At 40.1% G+C, this 23,885-nt stretch overlaps 1 protein-coding gene and 1 pseudogene across 1 annotated transcript in view; both read left to right on the top strand.

Moving 5' to 3' along the window:
* LOC145412376 (uncharacterized) overlaps positions 1 to 23,885 on the top strand; it is a 119,663-nt gene that overhangs the window by 10,106 nt on the left and 85,672 nt on the right. The window lies entirely within an intron of this gene.
* Positions 16,685 to 16,804, top strand: LOC145412646 (5S ribosomal RNA; annotated as a pseudogene).

Genomic DNA, 23,885 nt, shown 5'->3' with positions numbered 1-23,885 from the left:
GAACTGTCTCTCTCTCTCCGTATTTCCCACTTCCTATGATCTCCTGTCTTTCAAATGCAGTGTGTCCAGGCATCTCGAAATGAACGGATCTTGAATTTGGGTCTCTTTTGTATTTTTTTTTTTTTTTTGGAAGAAACGGTTTGCAGGCTCCTGGCCTTTGGTTCCTTCATTCTTACATATTTTATATATATATATATATATATATATATATATATATATATATATACAGTGGTAGAGCGTGCGTTTCGTACACTGGTGAGCCAGGGTTCGCTCCCCGCCAGGGTAATAAACTTTGGGAATGTTCACCCGGCCACATACTGCATTGGCGGACACAAGGGGTGCTGTGGCTGAACAAGAGTCGCTTACTATAAAGTAATCTTGCACCCAGTCGGCTTGTGCGGGCCGATTACATTTGGTTCACAGACTACACACACATCCAAAGCCACTACAACACTACAATTACAGTTATAAGCACTTCTCACCCTACATATAATCTCTACCAGACAGCCTAAGCCACTTGGTAGAGATACAGTGGCTATATCGTCCCGACTTCGGTCAGGATAGGCCGGTCCTTCAATGGATACTCAAACTGCTGCTGCTGATGATATATATATAACTGACTTCCTGTCAGGACTCCATATTATAATTACAAATCATAATAGATAGATAGATAGATAGATAGACAGACAGACAGATAGAAGCAGCAAGATAGGAATTGTGTCTGTGAGAATCGAGCAATGCTAAACAAGCTTGCACACTCTAATGCTTGATAGGCACACAACAGCGCCTCGTGACCATACACACACATACACACATATTCACACACAGGCTTCTAGAACATTTCAACAACAGTGTAACACATGTGACACGACCCCTGCTACACCAGAATTTAGGAAACAGAGCTCAGAAGAAGACAGGCCATAGAACCGACAGATAGTAGGGAGAAGGAGCCTATGGTGGTACTATTCTTAAGTGGCGGTTTAGGTGGGGCACGAACCTCTGTACATTGTTGCCACGTGTTCCATACCCGCTATGTGAACGGCTCTGATATATGTAATAGGCATCACAATAAGATAAACACATAAGAATATAATGGTAACGTGTGTATTATAATATATGAAAGAACAGTAAACTTATTATGCGTAAAATATTTATACGGCAATACAGAAACGTGGCATAAATATTTTACAGTGTTGCTTAAAAAAAATAGTCACTTTTATTGGCGGTTACCGTATTTCTGGGGTTGGTAATAATGTCATAATTATGATTATAAGGTAATGTGCGGGAATATAAATAAAAATATGTAAATTTCTTAGTAAAAAAAAAATAATACATTAAACCCTCGTGAGCGGCAACATTCACACACACCCAGTCCCACCTGGCCAGAGCTTCCTCTATCCTAGGCCTGTTTGGGGACACCTCTTAAAAAAAGACACGCCAAGACTTTTACCTCCCGGATGGTGTGGAAATAAAGTCAAATTTACAATATGTACATTATAACGTAAAAGAAAATAACCAAAATGTATCCTAAAATACCACAGATGAGAGAGAGAGAGAGGGGGGGGGAAGGCAGACCAGAGGCAGTGTTGAGTGCAGCTGAGTGAGAGATGGAGGAAGGGAGGGAACGAAGGAGGGAGAGAGTGATTGAATGAAAACAAATCATGGCGCCACAATAGTGAGGTCATCTGGAGCCATATGTAAAACAATAATATTTTTAAATATAATTAGATATAATAAAAACAAAATAAAGAAATGCAAGCACAAGTTTATGTTACTCATAAAAGAAACAAAATTCCCAAGGGTGACGCACATCTCCCCCCAGGAGAGAGAGAGAGAGAGAGAGAGAGAGAGAGAGAGAAGGCAGGCCAGGGGCAGTGTTGAGTGCATTGTCAAGCTGAGGGAAAGATGAAGGGAGGGAAGGAAGGAGGGCGAGAATGATTCAATGAAAACAAATCAAGGCACCGCAACACCGAGGTCATCTGGCGCCATATGTAAAACAATAATATAATAAAAAACAAAATAAATTAGTGAAAGCACAAGTTTATAAGACACATAAAAGAAACAAAATTCCCTAGGGTGATGCACATCTCCCCCCAGGAGAGAGAGAGAGAGAGAGAGAGAGAGAGAGAGACATCGTGGGTATGGAAAACATGGCACCACTGTACAGAGGTTCGTGCCCCACCCAAACCGCCAGTTAAGAATGGTACCACCATAGCAACGTGGGCGAGAGGGTGGAAGACAGAGAGAGGGAGAGAGCGAGACAGGGAGGTTAGCTCGTGGGACTCTATACTTCACTCGTGTGTGAGAGACTTTGTTAATATTTCCAAGACAGATAAAAGTAGTCCCATACTAATCTTTACCTCTCCTGTCATTGCATGACAAAAAGGTAACGAAGATTGCTTACAAAACTACTCACGTATAACAACCGCTCGTCCACGAGTATAGTATATGTATAACTGATCTACAAAACTTCACTACAATAAGCTTACAAATTATATTGTAAGATATGGTGGCAGCGGTGGGATACGAACCCACGTCTACGAATCTACGGTGAATTCCTACAAAATACAAGCTACAGGCCTACGAGTCTACAAGCCTACAAGTCTACAAGCCTATGAGTCTACAAGCCTATGAGCCCACGAGTGTACAGTTGATTCTGCATTATCAAGATTTAAAAAAAAAAAAAAACTCTTACAACCAACAACTCACAACCAGCTCCTGGCAGTATTCTCTCCAACCAACCCCCCCTCCGTCTCCCCGATCATCACGCTTATTAAGAGGTGAAGAGGTCACAGGACGCCTTGCCAGTAGTTTAACAAAATATTGATACAAACAATCTTGCAATTTCTACGACGAACCAACGAACTACAACAATCTACGATCAACTACAAGTAACAACTCTACGAGTAGTCTGTATAATCTTCTACACGCACCTACAAGTAACGACAGTCTTCATCCCAAAACGAGTAAATCACAAGAGGAAAGGACCGAGAATACATCGAGAAAAACAAAACAAAACAAACAAACGAAGAGTGAGACACGACTCACAACTCATAACCATCAGACCTCACCCTCCTCTCTCTGCTACCTCCACCCAACCTCCACCGCTGAAGCAGGAGTGCGAGGTCAAGACGACACGGCAAATACCAAGCCCATATTCACAGCTCATCTTACTCACTCATCTTCACTCAAGTTACTCATCGCTACTCATTCACTCACCAAGCTATCAGTGTGGGAAGTCGACGTCACCATACTGTACGTGTTTGCTGAGACGACGCCACGCCTATCAACGTGTGTCTGACACCCCACAACACGTCAATCAACCTGTGAAGAACAACGCTATCACCACGTGCAACACCACTCACACCATTCCCACCACGGTAAAAATTAGTGAGTTACATAGTTACTTCATTTATACGATACACAGTGATAGACAACACATTTTGCACAAACATATAAACCCTGCTGTATAGTTACAACTTAAATACTTATACCTACTTCAGTTATCTTCATAATTCAATCATTAAATACTTGCATCAACAATAAATATTCTACACTGTATATATTCATTCATTTATTATAGCATTTATATACTACCAACGAGTGTTACCATTTATAACTACATAAAATACATGTTTCATACATACAACTATACATTATTACATCTACAAAGTTATAAAGAAAATATACTATCATAGTTACTCAGTGAGCGATTAAAAGAACTGTATTAAACATTTATTAATTAAAGCTACCTAGTGGAAACAGATAAATTAAGTTACAAGGAAAACCAGAAAAAAAGAATGGCCAACACAAATGACGTAAGCAACACAATCCTGAAGACAAAGATTTCCACACAGTGCCACACATATATTGCCCACGATAGGTACAAGTGAACAAGTCAATGTATATAGTTAATACTGTATATAGTGTATATATATATATATATATATATATATATATATATATATATATATATATATATATATATATATATATATATATATTGTTACGGAACAGAGATATGTTACGGAACAGAGAAAGATAACGTACACTTTAAGTGAGAACACGAAGAGTCACTACTGTCCCGTAAAGTTCCAGGTTCAAAACAAAAGAGTTAGGTAAAATTACAAGTTAAAGTTTAATGCTTAAATTAACAACAAAACATTCAGGACTCATAAGGATAATGTAATGGCAAAAACAGGTTAAATATATGGTTAACTGCAATAGCCTCTATTAACACGAAATTAGCAAGAGTAAATTTATCTAAGTCAGCCCTGATAAAATGAGATACCAGATAATACTCAGTGAATGCCAGATAAATAATTACAGATACAAACTATTATCAAAAATAACTGACACAACCCAACATTAATCAAAACCTCACCAGGCCTAAGAATCAACCTCATGCTACACAGTACAAGAAAAAATACAACAACAGTTATACTCAAATTACACACAGCTGCTAGATGTTTGGAGATTTCTTGAGCACTCACAATAATAATAATTGTACAGGGGAGGACAGAGATGTGAACAAAATGAGGAGCAGATCTAAGTGGCAATGATGCAGAGACTGAGCTCATTATATAGGGGCCAGCAGAGCTTGATACAACTTGTAATAAGGACGCGCAAATGAAGCGATGGGGACAAACGATCGACAATCCCGCACTGAATAACAGAAAGGACGACTTACTCTACTATAACGGTAGAAGGGGGGGACTGAGGCAGAACACGCTCGTGATCAAACATGCAGCAACTGTGCGTTAAAATTACACAAAGGATGATGAAATCATAGGCTATGTAACACCTCCCCACAAAGAAAAAGAAATTTACAAAGGAAATTTCTTATTACTCTAAAACAATCTGTATATGGCACTACAGACCATGCAAAAGTCTTTCCTAATAGTACAAAACATGAGATCTCCCTAGCACGCTCAGTCATAGGTACTTGCCAGTATCCCTTTAACAAATCAAACTTACTTATGTACCTAGCCTTTCCGATCTTGTCTATGCAATCTTCCACACGAGGGAGAGGGTAAGTGTCTGTTTTGGTTATCTGATTAACACGTCTGTAGTCAATGCAAAGCCTCTGTGACCCACCTGGCTTAGGGACTAGAGTGACAGGAGTACTCCACTCGCTCTGACAGGGCTCAATCATCTTGTGGTCCAACAGGTAGCCAAGCTCCTTCTGGATGAGAGGAACTTTCACTGGGTTCACACGGTAAGGAGGCAGTTTAATTGGCTTTGCGTCTCCAACATCGACATCATGCATCAACACAGTGGTTCTTCCTGGAGTAGCACGGAACACTTGCGGGTACTCCTGCAGTAATGCCGAAAACTCCTGTCTTTCCTTGGGAGGTAGATGAGAAAGCTTAGTCTGGAGATCATTCATGATATCAGGATTCTTCCCCAAACTATCACTCAGGCTCATACTGCATGGGAGAGCTTCACTTGCAGACTCGGGTGGAACAGCTACAGTGCAGACTGGATTATTTTCGTCCCGCCTGTGATATAACTTTAGCATGTTGATGTGACATAGTTGCTTGTTCTTTCTACGATCTGGTGTGGCGATGACATAGTTGACATCACTGAGTTTCTTCTCCACGAAATAAGGACCACTAAACTTGGCTTGAAGAGGTTGCCCATGAACTGGTAGCAGAATCAAAACCTGATCTCCTGGCTGAAAGTGGCGTAACCTGGACTTCTTATCATACCAAGTCTTCATCTTCTCCTGAGCAGCTCCTAAATTCTCTCTCGCCAGCTGTAAAGCAGCGGACAGCCGTTCTTTGAACTTCATCACATACTCCAGCAGGTTGACGTCATCTTCCTCCGACAGCCAGCATTCCTTGAGTAGTTTAAGGGATCCTCTTACTTCATGGCCAAACAGTAGTTCAAAAGGTGAGAAGCCCAGTGATTCATTTGGAGATTCTCTTGCAGCAAACACAACGAATGGAAGACCTTTATCCCAGTCTTTCTGATGTTCCAAACAGTATTTCTTGAGCATCGATTTGAGTGTTTGATGATATCTCTCCAACGCTCCTTGGGTCTGGGGATGGTAAGCTGAAGACGTGATCTGGGTGATGCCCAACTCTTTCAGAGACTGCTTGAAAACGTTTGACATGAAATTACTTCCCCGGTCTGACTGTACCTCCTTAGGCAGACCAAACTTTGTGAAGAACCCCAGCATTTCCTTAACCACGTTCTTTGCTGAGATATTTCTAAGTGGAATGGCTTCAGGATAACGAGTAGCCATATCAATCATGGTCAACACATAAGAAAATCCTGAAGAAGTCTTAGGAAGAGGGCCCACAATATCCACCAACACACGGGTGAAAGGCGCCTCAAAAGGAGGAATGGGAACTAGAGGTGCAAACTTTTCGGTCTGATTACACTTCCACTCAACTTGACAGGTGTGACAAGACTTACAATACCAGGAAACATCCCTGAAGATACCTGGCCAGTAGAAGTGTTTCAAAATGCGTGCCACAGTCTTCCTCACTCCAAGGTGTCCTGCCAAACTGGAATCATGAGCCACTCTAATGATATCCTGCCTACAAACACGAGGGATGACAACTTGATGTACAACCTCCCATTCACAGTCGGCTGATGCTGTTGGGGGTCTCCACTTCCTCATAAGTACTCCTGACTTTACATAATAACAAGTAGAAGCACCAGCTGACTCTTCCTCACTGCAAGCAGAGTTAGCTAGACCTTTCAACTCAGGGTCAGCAACCTGCAACTCAACCAACTCTTGACGAGACAAATTATCAACACTACGGGGTACTGCCTCATCTGGTGAGTGGTCCAAATTAGCAAGAAAAGTGTCAGCTAGGATAACATCATCATCATCATTATCCTCTAAATCACCAGTAACTTTAGACTTAGCCCTAGTGACAGCACATGCAGGGAACACATCAGGGACATCACAATCCTGGGACGCAGCCACTGGCTCACTAGACAACTGAGGAGCTGGACACACTTGACTTCCACCAATATCATTTCCAAGTAAGAAAGTTACACCTGACATTGGGAGTGTCTCAACCAACCCAACCATAACAGAACCATTAACAAAACCAGACTCTAAATTCACTCTGCACAGAGGGACAGAGAAGTAATTATTCCCTACACCTTGTAAGATCACAGTTTCATCAGAGGAATTAACATTAGAGCCTAGAACACTGGTCAGCATAAGGGATTGGCAAGCACCTGTATCACGATATATTTGAACTGATTTCCTGTCATTACTGTCCAGAGGACTGACAAAACCATCAGACAGGAAATTAGCACATGAACTCTTGAGAGTGTCACCCACGTTACTGCTCAAAAGAGGAGCTCCATCATGAGAATTTAAGTTACCCCTCAAAGCAGGTTCAATTAACTCAGTTAAAGAATTCTGGGAACTCTCAAGAGTGGACACTAGACCAATTGACTGAATATTTAAAGACTCCTTTTTGTTCACATCACGCTGTCTCCTGAAACATCTCTCCGTAGTATGACCAAGCTTACTACAATAAGTACATTTACTTTTCTGAAATCTAGAGGTGAAGCTGGTATTTACTTCCTGAGAAACATCATCCTTATTCTCTTTCCTGTTACCTGTACTCTGAGTAGAGGCAACGTACTTACTCTCAGCTTTCCCTTTTTCTCTAGAATATCTCTTGTGAGTGAGAACATACTCATCAGCTAAAACTGCAGCATCAGACAAATTATCTATTCTTTTTCTCATCAAGATATAGGCTTACATCTTTATAAATACACCTTTTGAAATCCTCCAGCAAAATCATCTGCTTAAATTTACCAAAATCAGAATCCACATTCTTAGAATTTAACCACTGCTCTAACAGATCTTCTTTGATTTTTGCATACTCAACATGGGATTGCTTATCTTGCTTGTAAGTTGTCCTAAATTTTACTCTATAGGCTTCAGGAACAAGCTCATAGGCCTTAAGAATCAAGCTCTTAACTACATCATAATTATCAGACTGATTCTGAGGCAAAGATGCATAAGTTACTTGAGCTTTACCGGTGAGAACAGTTTGAAGGAGTACTGGCCAATACTCCTTAGGCCAATTAAAACCTGTAGCTACCCTCTCAAACAACTGAAAATACTTTGTTAAATCAGATTCATTAAAAGGAAGGACAAGTTTAACATTTTTAGCCACATCAAAATCATCAGAGCTAGATGATCCAGTTCCACCTTGTTTCATGCGATACTCATGGTCTGCTTGAATTCTAGCAATTTCAACTTGTGCCTCAGCCTCCTTAGCTTTTGCCTGAAATTCAGCCTCCTTAGCCTTAGCCTCCTGCAGGGCTAGCTGTAACTTGGCTAATTCAATCTGCGTTTGCTCATTTGGAGGAGATACATTGAACAAGCTTTCATTAATCATGGCAACAATCTGATCTTTAGACTGATGAGAGCGAACAACAAATCCCAATTGTTGAGCAACAATCTTAAGTTCATTCTTTGTTCTGTTTTCTATATCACACACTGTTTGCACATTTGACAAAAAATCCCTGGCTTCATCAAGTGTAGAAATAGTAGCCATCATGAATATATCACAGTCACAAAATATCAAACAATATCCTTATGATAATATCCTGAATATCCTGATATGAGGTCGCCAAATTTATGTTACGGAACAGAGAAAGATAACGTACACTTTAAGTGAGAATACGAAGAGTCACTACTGTCCCGTAAAGTTCCAGGTTCAAAACAAAAGAGTTAGGTAAAATTACAAGTTAAAGTTTAATGCTTAAATTAACAACAAAACATTCAGGACTCATAAGGATAATGTAATGGCAAAAACAGGTTAAATATATGGTTAACTGCAATAGCCTCTATTAACACGAAATTAGCAAGAGTAAATTTATCTAAGTCAGCCCTGATAAAATGAGATACCAGATAATACTCAGTGAATGCCAGATAAATAATTACAGATACAAACTATTATCAAAAATAACTGACACAACCCAACATTAATCAAAACCTCACCAGGCCTAAGAATCAACCTCATGCTACACAGTACAAGAAAAAATACAACAACAGTTATACTCAAATTACACACAGCTGCTAGATGTTTGGAGATTTCTTGAGCACTCACAATAATTATAATTGTACAGGGGAGGACAGAGATGTGAACAAAATGAGGAGCAGATCTAAGTGGCAATGATGCAGAGACTGAGCTCATTATATAGGGGCCAGCAGAGCTTGATACAACTTGTAATAAGGACGCGCAAATGAAGCGATGGGGACAAACGATCGACAATCCCGCACTGAATAACAGAAAGGACGACTTACTCTACTATAACGGTAGAAGGGGGGGACTGAGGCAGAACACGCTCGTGATCAAACATGCAGCAACTGTGTGTTAAAATTACACAAAGGATGATGAAATCATAGGCTATGTAACAATATATATATATATATATATACAGTATACATATATATATATATATATATATATATATATATATATATATATATATATATGTATATATATAATATATATATATATATATATATATATATATATATATATATATATATATATATATATTTTTATAAAATAACAAAATATGGGGCTATATAATATCATTTTCAGTAATATCTGCGCAATATAAACTAAACCTTAAAAAAGGGTCCCAAGGGAACTAGCCAGAAATTATGCAACCTCGGACAACACCAAAAAGGCGTAGACAAACGAAGAAAAACAAACTATAGAAAATCAATACATACAAAAAAAAAGAAAGAAAGAAAGAAAGAAAAAGAAATAGAGTAAGATCACATAACAAACAAATGAAAATAAGTGTAAGTGTTACTACAAATGCCAAAATACCACATAAACTACAAACAAAAAAGCAAATTAGTGTTCTCCACAAGCAAGTGGCATGGCACATCATCACATAAACTCCATCTATAAGTGAAACAAAAAGCAAATTGTTGTCTCCACGAGCCAGTGGCATGGCACATCATCACTATCATCGATCGCAGCATGACCGGATTCAGTGTCAGGACTGCAGTTATTACAATTATGTAACTACAAACGATATGTAACTACAAACAATATGTAACAATTATGTAACAGTTGCATTAACAAGATGTAACTTTCATGTAACTTTAACTACAATTATAAGGCCAACACAACTATGTAACAGTTGCATTAACAAAATGTAACTACAATTATAAGGCCAACACAAACATGTAACAGTTGCATTAACAAAATGTAACTACAATTATAAGGCCAACACAATTATGCATTACTACAATATTATGTAAATTCATACAATGTTACCACAATTCTGTATTACCAGAATCATCACACAAGTTAGGTGAAATATTAGACATTACTAAAGGGATAACTCAATATGCAATGTAATAACCTAGCAGTATTACCATTGCACAATTATATGCGTATGTCTGTTATACATACACATCTTACAAAATGTCATACAACAACCATTGCATTTGTTCAATTATGTATACAACTTGTTTAAAATGTAATATTACTTGATCAGTACAATATTAACATGAATATTATGTCTATACAATATTATAATCAATATTATGTACTAATAGATTAGCATATGTCAATGATGATTACTGTCAGAGGACCTCCAGCGCGTGACCGAGCAGTATCAGGACTCCATATTATAATTACAAATCATAATCGATAGATAGATAGATAGACAGACAGATAGAAGCAGCAAGATAGGTATTGTGTCTGCGAGAATCGAGCAATGCTAAACATGCTTACACACTCTAATGCGTGATAGGCACACGACAGCGCCTCGTGACCATACACACATATACACACATATTCACACACAGGCTTCTAGAACATTTCAGCAACAGTGTAACACACGTGACACGACCCCTGCTACACCAGAATTTAGGAAACAGAGCTCAGGAGACAGGCCATAGAACCGACAGGTAGTAGGGAGGAGCCTAGCAACATGGGCGAGAGGGTGGAAGACAGAGAGAGGGAGAGAGCGAGACAGGGAGGTTAGCTCGCGGGTACTCTATACTTCACTCGTGTGTGAGAGACTTTGCTAATATTTCCAAGACAAATAAAAATAGTCCCATACTAATCTTTACCTCTCCTGTCGTTGCATGACAAAGAGGTAACGAAGATTATCTACTTACAAAACTACTCACGTATAACAACCGCTCGTCCACGAGTATAGTATATGTATAACTGATCTACAAAACTTCACTACAAGAAGCTTACAAATTATATTGTAAGATTCCTATCCTCCTGGACGGACTCTACCTTCCTCCCAGGCCAATATGCACATCTTCCACATCCATTCTACTACTATCTCTCCCCCATGCTTCGGCATTTCACCACACATTCCATCAGTTCCTGGAACTTTCCCTATTTTGACTTTCTTCATTGCTTCCACGGCTTCCATCCTACCGATCTTGTTCTCCTTTCTCATCTCTCTCTTTCTCCAGGCCATTCCCCAGCCACTTATACTCACGTTCTTTCATTTTATATGTTTAATAATTCCTTGAAGTGTTCTCTCCATCTGCTCACATTTTCTCTTTTCTCCACTGGCAATCGGCCATTTTTATCTTTCACTCCCCTGTTACCTTCTTTATTACTTTAACTCTGCCTAATTCCAGAACACTTTCTTACATTCCCTCCACTTTACACTCAAATTCCTTCGAAACTCCTCATCCATTCTCTTCTTACTTTTTCTTACTAGCCTTTTTACCTCTCTCTTCTTCTCTTCATAGAACTTTATTCCGTCTCTCAACTTCCTCGATCCTCTGCTTCCCATCCGCTCACGATTTGCTTTCTTCTTTTGTGCCACAGTTTGTCTCTCGTATTCATCCCACCATGCTGTTCCTTGCACCCCCTTTCGTCTTCCCTTCACTCCGCACACTACCTCACATGCTGCACAGATTTCTTCTGTGAATACCTTGCACACACCTGTCATCTACAAAATAAAGTGTTCAGAATAATAACAGGATGCATCAAAATCACGGAGAATACTTACATCAAGAAACAAATATGCTTCCAAAGATCATATCACCATGGGAGGCATACAGCTCACTGCTTAGGCTCAAGACCCATCCCATCTTTGCAACTTCATGTTGCATCATCCCCGTCCACAAAGAATAAGAAACTACATCGAATTATATCGGCAACATCTTCCCTTCTCAACCCAATACTTCAAAACCCAAATACATAAATAACACATAGCCACCATAGTCATTCAGAAGCTTCAGCCAAAAAGCATACTTCAAGAACTACCACCAGATATAGACACCTCAGAAACTACCCTACCCAGAGAGACATGAGTACACCTTGCAAGACAGCAATGCGGCCACCAACCTTCCCCTGCTGTAACATCGACACAAAATACAGTTCATAAGCAATCGACTTTGCTCACACTGCATTGCAACTTCCACACTACAACACACATATTCACCAAATGCACCACATTATCACAACACTGACAGTCCCTCAACATGACTTCAACAAAGGACCTCTGAGAGCAACCAATTGAAGTCACCAATTTCCTGCAGTTCACTGGGTTCACAATGAGATGTGTCTTGGGTTGCAACAGCAACAACAAAACGATTTAGTTTTGTAACTGTGTTAATGCTTATTTGCGTGTCAAAGTAATGATCAAATAAGTACTTTTACTACAGTTAGTGTTGCTATTCTAAAATGGATTAGTGTTAATGGAGTGCCATTCTACATCCAGTGCCTCAGTACAGGGAGTATGCGGTAAAGAAGTGAATACTCAGAAGGTATATAGTCGGAAAAAGTTTGAGGATCCCTGAATTAAATAATGGGATAGCCAAGGCTACCAAGGAAAACATAATCAAATGACGCCATGTGGTGTTGTGGGTTAATGCACTCCAACGGGATGAGGGATGTAAGAGTTTCTGTCCAAAGGATGGTTGGAATTTAATGTTCACATAATGCCACTCGGGCAGGACAGCTGATCGCCTTCACCTTAAAAGTCAAGACTGGTTAGCCTAGCTCTGGGACGTTGTTGGTAGACAAAAGAAAAAAATGTTGAATGTTAGCATAGTGAACACAACCAATTTAGAGGGACAGAGTTTGGGGAAAGTTGTCGACGGTGTGCATACCCTGTTGGGATCCTGTTTCCACACCCTAGAAACACTCTTGGCTGTTGAAGTTTAGTTATAGTTGCATTTACAGTCTGACGATGTGGCTAAAACATATTTTATTTGATCTACCAGTATCTTTTCCCTCCTGACTGGCTTACTCTGACTTCCCTTCTGACTGGCTTTCTAGACAGAACTCATGCTCCGCTCTGCGAATACCCACAGCTAAGTGCCTTGTTTCACTGTGTTGTGTGTGATTACAAGATTGTGATAGTTCTGCGTCTAGGTGAGTGATCTGGCTGATTGTCTGGTGGCTAAATGTAGTTTGTGCAGTGTATATACGGTTTGTTCAATGTCTGTGAGTGTTTGTAGATGTCTGTCTGATTTCCAGTGTTAGCTTTGTTCGAAGACGGTATTGAATAAGGGACTCAGTTTATTTCTGTGTGATCTCTGTGACTGAGTGTTGAGTGGTTTAGACGGCGATCTGCACAGCATTAAGGTTTAAAAAAACGATTTATATTATACATAAATAGTTTTGTTCTTACCTTGGCACCTACATTTCTTTGTCATTGATAGGCAGCTACATCTGCCGTCTCCCGCCAAAGGGCCTGAGGGCCAGAAAACCATAGGAGTTTGTGCTTTCTGTATTATTTTTTCAATCTCAAAACTGTTTTAGTATTAATGGATTAAGATAGGGATTTTCGCTATATCGGTGATCCATTACTTTATAAAAGTAAAACGAAAAAATTGTGAAACAGGTGACTACATCAGCGCCTGTTTACACTGTTTACATCTTCGAAGCCAGGCAAGTCGTTGTTATTGCCCAACAGTTATTTTTTATACTTACATTTTTTACAGCGAAATATCTCTCCCATTTCTTTACTGGCAAGATAAAGTTTTACTTTTATATGACGTTTCAGGAGATAAACTTTTTTGTGTATTGTATGACTGTTGTTACTTCATTGTTGTTTTATTGCAGGTTGTAGTATAATCATATTTCTTCATTCCTGGTAACAGTCAGCTATCCACACTATGTAATATATATTACTAATAAATCCTCTGCAGGTGCATTACTGACAAATAAGGTAGCTATTCCCTGACAGTTTTAAACAGCAACAGGACTCTCGCCAGTAAAACCTTCACCTGTAACTATTACATAAACAGAAATTGTTCTGTTGGCAGATTTTTTAAAAGTAACTAATTCTTGTTCCAATATTTCTTCCAGGTACTAATCAGTAATATTTGATCATTTTTCTTCTATAAGTCTTCACAGTTGTTATACTTCAGGTTGTAGTATAATTTTTCTTCATTTCAGGTAACGGCTGTATTTCCATTCTCTAAAATAGATTACTAATAAATACTCTGCAGGTACGTTACTGTCCAATAAGGTAGCCATTCCTGTACAGTTTTAAACAGCAGCAAGACCCCCACCAGCAAAACCCTCACCTGTAACTGTTGCATAAATTGTTATTGTCTTGCAAGCAGATTTTGTAAAAGTAACCCAGTCTTATTCCAATATCTCTTCCAGGTGCTAATCAGTAATATTTGATTCTTTTTCTCTTATAAGTCTTCACAGTAACTTTGAATTTCAGAATGCTGCGGAACATTGTGCATAGCCTACTCCGGTAGTTTCACTGGATCCTTTTATGCGGACCGCTCCTTTGTTTGCAGGATGTGCAAACTACGCAAAGCCTGAAAGACAAGCTGACCTTGACTACAAACAAAAACAGCCTGACCCGTAATGGTGATGTGCCGGAGAAGTTCATTGCGAGTAACGTCGGACACACTGTGGAGGAAAGAGCCACTGCTCTACCAACCGCAGTTCAGGTTGACCATCCTTCACCCACTGTAGTTACATCTCCCCTCCCCCCCTCCATCATACAGAATGAGTTCCAACCAATGTAGAAAGGCTCAAGGTTTGCAAGAAGAAGGAGCATCATTCCAATAACCACATACAAAAAAATCCAGATTCTCGTAAAAGTACAGGAGGAGCCCCTTCAGGCAAGGGTTGTGGGGAACTCCATCATCCGTGGTCAGTTGATGGAAATTTGCAGCAGGGCATCCTCTCAACGAGTTTCTGTATTCCAGGTGTAGTAGTAGACGACGTAACTGAGGCTGTGAATGTTTTTGAGAATGCGGAAAATGACAGCCTCGTTATCGTTCATACAGGTACCAATGATGTCATGCTAACCCGATCAAAGGAACTGATGAAGTACAGAAAGATAATCCGAAGCTACAAGGATAAAACTAACAACATTTGAATTTCAGGCATATTCCCAAGCGTTTAGTACAAATAATGTCAAGCCACTTTGCTCACAGGAAGGAGTTGAGTTCATCGACACATGGAACCAGTTTTACGAGCAGTGAACACTGTTCGCGAATGATGGACAACACTTGAACCCCATTGGTTCTGCTCGTCTTGGTCGTTTGCTTAGTGATGAAGTTAGTATTTTCTGGAGAAAAAACAAGCATCACGGGAGGCAAACGTAGATATCATATCCGATAAATCAATACGTAATGGAAGCTCCCCACATAGGAAAGGAAAACACATTAAAGCTCTTCTTGTAAATGAACTTAGTCTGCGTAATAAATTTTCTGATTTCGAGGCACTTGTCTTTACTGAAAATTATGATGTAATTGGTGAAACAGAATCGTGGCTACATACTGAGCAAAGAGATTTTCTATTGGGGTTTAATTTACCAGGATATCACATTTTCAGTAGTAAAAGGAAGAATAGATCAGGGGGCAGTGTGTTGATATGTATTAAATAAGGATTTCATGTAGGTGTAATTATCGAGCCATGTATCGAAAACATTGACACTATTTACATTCAGCTTAGAAACGAATTTTGTCACAAAATCGCACTTTTTAATTTCTCATCCACCTGGTCAGCTACCAAACATCGACAATGAAATCCACAATCAAATGTAGCTATATGTTAATAATGCTGATACATCAACCCAGCATGACTGTACCATGTGATATCACTACCATTATACTGACAATGTCACGGAATACATTCTACAGATACTCAGGATGTAATTTTTTATTCTCACACTGGTAACCAATGGAACTGAGCCTCTGTAACCAATCGGCGGGCACGACACAAATTGTTGCCTTAATTCATAGTTTAATACTACGTCGTGTAGTAAGAGGATGCCAGATACCTCCAGATGTGTCCAGGGAATAATGAATTCAACTGTACAATCAAAGACAAAAGCAGTGTCGTGGTTTTGTCCGAAGATTAAGTGCAACACTTGAAACATTATGAAATCTCTACCCTAGTTACATGTTCGTGGTTGATTAGCCTGACATCCTCAACCTTCATATCTGCTACTGACGGGATGACGGTGTGAATGAACTCGTGAAATTCCGAAGCCTTAACATCGACTCGCAAGAAATGCTGAGCCCGAAGTTCGTATGAGAGACGAAACGCTAACGGTTAGGCGATGATCACCTGACATTTCATCTTATATCATACCACAAAACGTCAAGCAATACCATGGTATGGAGAAGTCAAGCAACATGCATCCAACTAATAGGAATATGAGAGGTGGCATGATCTTTTTTTTTTCGGGATGCGAAGCCTGAACAGAAAGCTCAAACATTTGGTACCACGTTGAGTACACCGCTTCCCGTCCGATCAGCGAAGTTAAGCAACGTTGGGTCTGGTTAGTACTTGGATGGGTGACCGCCTGGGAACACCAGATGCTGTTGGCATCCCTACGTGTCAAGTGGGGTTGGTGGAGGATTAGTGCCCCTCCCTGTAAAACAATTAACTCTAAGCCCTTGGCCACCCCGTCTGGGATACATGGCGTCTGGCAATGAATGAATGACCATAGAAAGGTGGATTAGGATTTCGGGAGGAAGGCACAACTGAGAAACGTCATCGTTCAGGTCGTTCTCGGCTTACCACAACGCTATAGGACCAAGAAATAATCACAGAGATCGAAGCAGCACCCGCAAGCAGTGCTTACGCCTTAAGAAACGAAGTGCACCGAGAATGAAGCACACGGACAGTTGTGCATAGACTTCGGTCATCTGGTTTATGTGTTCAAACTCGTCTGGGATTCAGTTTGCTAGCCACTATAAAAGAAAAAAAAACAAATTATCATAATACAATAACTCTGTTCTCATGTGTTGAATACTATAGTGGATTTTGTTTTACAACACTGGTAAATAATGTCCCAGGTCATAATTTTCAACTTGATTAGCTAAATTACAGTGAATAAAAATGGAGAACTGACTTCCGAACACCTATTTACCTAACTGAATTGTAACGTTGCGAATGTGGTCATTAAAAAAAAAAAATGTGAAACGCTTCATAAATACTAAATAAAAACAGCAGTCAAAGATTTAATTATTATGTAGTCTAGTTTCGTTGTTACAAAAAAAGAAAAAAAAGTATATGCTGGCATCCCCAGGCCGGTCACCTGGAGCAAATGGCAACTCAAGTTAGTTCTACCAACCGATCTTTCGACACAAAGCAGACCGCTCCAAAACTATAGCCTTTGAGCAGATATTTTCACCAAATTTTACGACACGACTTTTGTCTTTAATTGTACATAAGCTGTGAAAAAAATAAATAAATAAATAAATGGATTGGATTCACAGGTAGAGCAATTGAATATAAAAACGATATCATCCTCACTTTGTATAATTCCTTAGTACGTCAGCACTTGGGGTATTGCGCTCAATTGTGAACACCGTATTATACATGGAGAAACTTCAAAGAGTACAAAGAAGGATGACAAAGATGATACCTAGATTGAGGAATAAACCACACGAGGAACGTTTAGAAGCTCTTAATCTCTTTACCCTAACAAAATGGAGGTTACGAGATTTAATCAAGTATTCAGAATATTCAAAGGACACGATAACATGGCTGTTGATACGTCATAGTTGATCACTCGAATTATACTTGTGGCATTGGGCATAAAATAATTTGCAAAAGATTCTTGTTGCATGAAGCAAAGCATTTCTTCTTTAACAGAGTTGTAAATATATGGAACAAATTGCCCTCCAATGGAGTAAATTGTGATACAATACTAACCTTTAAAGGTCGCTTGGATAAGTGTCTGTCGTCTAACCCCTAACTTGAAATGGTTACTCCTGAATAAAACACTTGTGTATATATACCTTTTTTTTTTCAGAGCCCGGATCAGTTTATTAAATGCAAAATAGTATAAGCACAGTTTAGGATACGCACAAATAGCCCTGAGTTAACGGTCACTAGTCTTACTTTCGACCTGTGGCTTACTGAGGGTCCCTGTTAGTTAAGTGATCACCATTGAGATTTTTTTTATGAACCAGGGGTCACTGCTTCAGGATGAAACTTGTGTACTTGTTCTGCATGAGAAAGTTCCTTGTGTCAGTGAAGTGAACGGAGCTGGGGCCTGATTGACTCCTGCCTACCTTAAAAGTGCCAGGCAAGTCTACCACACCACCCCTGAACATCCACATTGTGCATTTCCAACAGTGTGTCAACAGACTCACCGATAACTAAACGTCCCCGTACATAACATCGTGCCTTAGTTATTTATTATTTGATTATTAATTTTACTTTACTTTCTCTTTCAGGTTATTCAGAATGGTAGCTAATAGACATATTGTTCTAGAATGTAACTTTTCCTTTCCAGTCTTTCCTATGAAATTTCTGTGTCAGTTTTTCCATGCTGCATGGTGGCTTTTCTCACTTTTTCCTGCCAGTTTTAACTGGAGGGATTGGAGGCTGGGGGAGCCTTCTTGGTTTACTATCCTTCTCCTTCAGCATCTAGAATTAGATCTCGTAGTCATAGTCTACTCTGTAACAAGCAGCCTCAAAAGGACCACAAGACCTGTTGCTGTTTGCTTTCCTTTGTAATCTCTTGTACTCCTTTGTACTCTGTTAACATAGCCAACAGACAGGTCTGAGTTATAAGTGACTTAAGGACACTTTCCACAGAACTTCATTAAAAAAGAAGAAGCGGTGCCAAGACACAGCAAACCCGTCCCCGGTAGTCATTTTAATGCCGACGTACAAACACAACAGGATATCTAGTCAAAGATGTCACATCAAATCTGGAGTAAATCGGGGGAAAATTAACTATTTTATGTCCAATCAAAATTTTAGGTCCGACCCACCTGACATTAAACCCCCCTACCGCTAACTTGGAAGTGACCCCCTGATGTAATGAGGCATGTTATAAGATGCAGATTTGAAAAAGGCACCTTTAGGTTTTGGTTTCATGCCGATATGACAAATTAGAAAGGAGTTCTGGTGCAAAAACGATTTTTTCTTTACATTTTTGGGCATACAACATTGGTCTTCGCCTAATTTGGCTCTAGGTTTAATCAGGTGATCAGGTTATTGTCAATTATCCCTGTAATTTTAGTCATAATCGCACCAGTAGTTTTCGCGCAAGTTAACAGACAGACAGACAAACCGAGTGAACACAATAACAGTCCCCGAGCCCCTCCGAGGCGGGACGGGTAAAAATCAAAGTCACTCTGTTAAAGGTAGCTCGTCACTTCATCTTTTACAACTGCAACCGCAAATGTGTAACTGTCTTTCAGGCAACCGTTATTATATATATATTGTTACGGAACAGAGAAAGATAATGAACACTTTAAGTGAGAATACTAAAAATCACTACTGTCCCGTAAAGTTCCAGGTTCAGAACAAAAGAGTTAGGTAAAATTACAAGTTAAAGTTTAATGCTCAAACTAACAACAAAACATTCAGGACTCATAAGGATAATGTAATGGCAAAAAACAGGTTAAATATATGACTAACTGCAATAACCTCTATTAACACGAAATTAGCAAGAGTAAATTTATCTAAGTCAGCCCTGATAAAAGAGAATACCAGATAATACTCAGTGAATGCAAGATATATTATTACAGATACAAAATATTATTAATAAGGGCTGACACCCAAAACACATGAATCACAAAAACCTTACTAGGCCTAAGAATTAACACCTTACGCTACACAGTCCAAGGAAAAATGCAATAACAGTTATACTCAAAGTACACAGCTGCTAGATGGTTGGAGACTTCCTGAGCACTCACAATAATAACAACTGTACAGGGGAGGACAGAGATGTGAACAAAATGAGGAGTAGATCTAAGTGGCAATAATGCAGAGACTGAGCTCATTATATAGGGGCTGGCAGAGCTTGATACAACTTGTAAGAAGGACGCGCAAATGAAGCCAGAGGGGACAAAGAGTTGACACTCCCGCTCTGAACAACAGAAAGAACGGCTTACTCTACTATAAGGGAGGAGAGGGGGAGTGAGGTAGAACACGCTCGTGATCAAACATGCAGCATACCGTACGTTAGAATTACACAAAGGATGATGAAATCGTAGGCTATGTAACACCTCCCCACAAAGAAAAAGAAATTTACAAAGGAAATTTCTTATTACTCTAAAACAATCCATCTAAAGTCTAGATAAGCAATCTGCAATAACATTTTCTTTCCCCTTGACATGTTGTATGTCTAATGAATACTCCTGAAGAAGTAGACTCCATCTTGTCAATCTCTGATTTTTATCTTTAAACTTACTAAGGAATTTCAGTGGGTTATGATCGGTATAAATGACTATGGGGTCAAAACCAGAATACAAATAAAATGAAAAATGCTGTAAACCCAAAATCAAGGCCAAAAGCTCTTTCTCAATAGTTGAGTAGTTCTTTTGAGGTGGAGTGAACTTCTTACTGTAATAAGATACAGGGTGTTCAATACCCTGATCATCCTCTTGCAGCAAAACAGCCCGAGCTCCTGTATCACTTGCGTCAACAGCCATCTTAAAAGGCTTAGCAAAATTTGGAGTAGCGAGCACTGGCTGACCTAATAGGATAGCTTTAAGTTTGCTGAAAGAGGATTCACAGTTGTCGGTCCAGACAAATTTAACTCCCTTTTTCAGGAGGTCTATAAGTGGTGATACAAGAATAGAAAAGTTAAGAACAAATCTCCTGTAATAACCTACCATTCCCAAAAATCTTTGTAACTCTTTCCTACTTTTAGGTCTGGGAAGATCACTTATAACCTGAACCTTAGCTGCTGGTGATGCAACATGTCCATCACCAATTACGTACCCAAGGTACTGAACTTTAGCTTGACCAAACTCACACTTTGATAAATTAGCTACAAGATTAGCCTGAACCAAACGCTCAAGAAATTTACTGACATGGCATAGGTGATCTTTCCAGTTGTCACTGAAGATTAATACATCATCAATATAAACAACACACCCTGCCAAACCCTCTGTTACAACATTCATGAGCTTCTGAAATGTGGCTGGTGCATTCTTCATACCATATGGCATTACAGAACATGCAAAGTCTTTCCTAGTGTTACAAAACATGAGATCTCCTAGCACGTTCAGTCATAGGTACTTGCCAGTATCCCTTTAACAAATCAAACTTACTTATGTACCTAGCCTTTCCGATCTTGTCTATGCAATCTTCCACACGAGGGAGAGGGTAAGTGTCTGTTTTGGTTATCTGATTAACACGTCTGTAGTCAATGCAAAGCCGCTGTGACCCACCTGGCTTAGGGACTAGAGTGACAGGAGAACTCCACTCGCTCTGACAGGGCTCAATCATCTTGTGGTCCAACAGGTAGCCAAGCTCCTTCTGGATGAGAGGAACTTTCACTGGGTTCACACGGTAAGGAGGCAGTTTAATTGGCTTTGCGTCTCCAACATCAACATCATGCATCAACACAGTGGTTCTTCCTGGAGTGGCACGGAACACTTGCGGGTACTCCTGCAGTAATGCCGAAAACTCCTGCCTTTCCTCGGGAGCTAGATGAGAAAGCTTAGTCTGGAGATCATTCATGATATCAGGATTCTTCCCCAAACTATCACTCAGGCTCGTGCTGCATGGGAGAACTTCACTTGCAGACTCGGGTGGAACAGCTACAGTGCAGACTGGGTTATTTTCGTCCCGCCTGTGATATAACTTTAGCATGATGTGACATAGTTGCTTGTTCTTTCTACGATCTGGTGTGGCGATGACATAGTTGACATCACTGAGTTTCTTCTCCACGAAATAAGGACCACTAAACTTGGCTTGAAGAGGTTGCCCATGTACTGGTAGCAGAATCAAAACCTGATCTCCTGGCTGAAAGTGGCGTAACCTGGACTTCTTATCATACCAAGTCTTCATTTTCTCCTGAGCAGTTCCTAAATTCTCTCTTGCCAGGTGTAAAGCAGTGGACAGCCGTTCTTTGAACTTCATCACATACTCCAGCAGGTTGACGTCATCTTCCTCCGACAGCCAGCATTCCTTGAGTAACTTAAGGGGTCCTCTTACTTCATGGCCAAACAGTAGTTCAAAGGGTGAGAAGCCCAGTGATTCATTTGGAGATTCTCTTGCGGCAAACACAACGAATGGAAGACCTTTATCCCAGTCTTTCTGATGTTCCAAACAGTATTTCTTGAGCATCGATTTGAGTGTTTGATGATATCTCTCCAACGCTCCTTGGGTCTGGGGATGGTAAGCTGAAGACGTGATCTGGGTGATGCCCAACTCTTTCAGAGACTGCTTGAAAACATTTGACATGAAATTACTTCCCCGGTCTGACTGTACCTCCTTGGGCAGACCAAACTTCGTGAAGAACCCTAGCATTTCCTTAACCACGTTCTTTGCTGAGATATTTCTAAGTGGAATGGCTTCAGGATAACGAATAGCCATATTAATCAGGGTGAACACATAAGATAATCCTGAAGAAGTCTTAGGAAGAGGGCCCACAATATCCACCAACACACGGGTGAATGGCGCCTCAAAAGGAGGAATGGGAACTAGAGGTGCAACCTTTTCGGTCTGATTACACTTCCCCACAACTTGACAGGTGTGACAAGACTTACAATACCAGGAAACATCCCTGAAGATACCTGGCCAGTAGAAGTGTTTCAAAATGCGTGCCACAGTCTTCCTCACTCCAAGGTGTCCTGCCAAACTGGAATCATGAGCCACTCTAATGATATCCTGCCTACAAACACGAGGGATGACAACTTGATGTACAACCTCCCATTCACAGTCGGCTGATGCTGTTGGGGGTCTCCACTTCCTCATAAGTACTCCTAACTTTATATAATAACAAGTAGAAGCACCAGCTGACTCTTCCTCACTGCAAGCAGAGTTAGCTAGACCTTTCAACTCAGGGTCAGCAACCTGCAACTCAACCAACTCTCGACGAGACAAATTATCAACAATACGTGGTACTGCCTCATCTGGTGAGTGGTCCAAATTAGCAAGAAAAGTGTCAGCTAGGATAACATCATCATCATCATTATCCTCTAAGTCACCAGTAACTTTAGACTTAGCCCTAGTGACAGCATATGCAGGGAACACATCAGGGACATCACAATCCTGGGCCGCAGCCACTGGCTCACTGGACAACTGAGGAGCTGGACACACTTGACTTCCACCAATATCATTTCCAAGTAAGAAAGTTACACCTGACATTGGGAGTGTCTCAACCAACCTAACCATAACAGAACCATTAACAAAACCAGACTCTAAATTCACTCTGCACAGAGGAACAGAGAAGTAATTATTCCCTACACCTTGTAAGATTACAGTTTCATCAGAGGAATTAACATTAGAGCCTAGAACACTGGTCAGCATAAGGGATTGGCAAGCACCTGTATCACGATATATTTGAACTGATTTCCTGTCATTACTGTCCAGAGGACTGACAAAACCATCAGACAGGAAATTAGCACATGAACTCTTGAGAGTGTCACCCACGTTACTGCTCAAAAGAGGAGCTCCATCATGAGAATTTAAGGTACCCCTCAAAGCAGG

This window comes from Coenobita brevimanus, chromosome 93 (genome assembly GCF_032717465.1).
Source record: "Coenobita brevimanus isolate Jiangsu-jjx chromosome 93, ASM3271746v2, whole genome shotgun sequence".
NCBI lineage: Eukaryota > Metazoa > Arthropoda > Malacostraca > Decapoda > Coenobitidae > Coenobita > Coenobita brevimanus.
The sequence above is the reverse complement of the archived record's forward strand: the minus strand, read 5'-3'. Positions and strand labels throughout refer to the sequence as shown.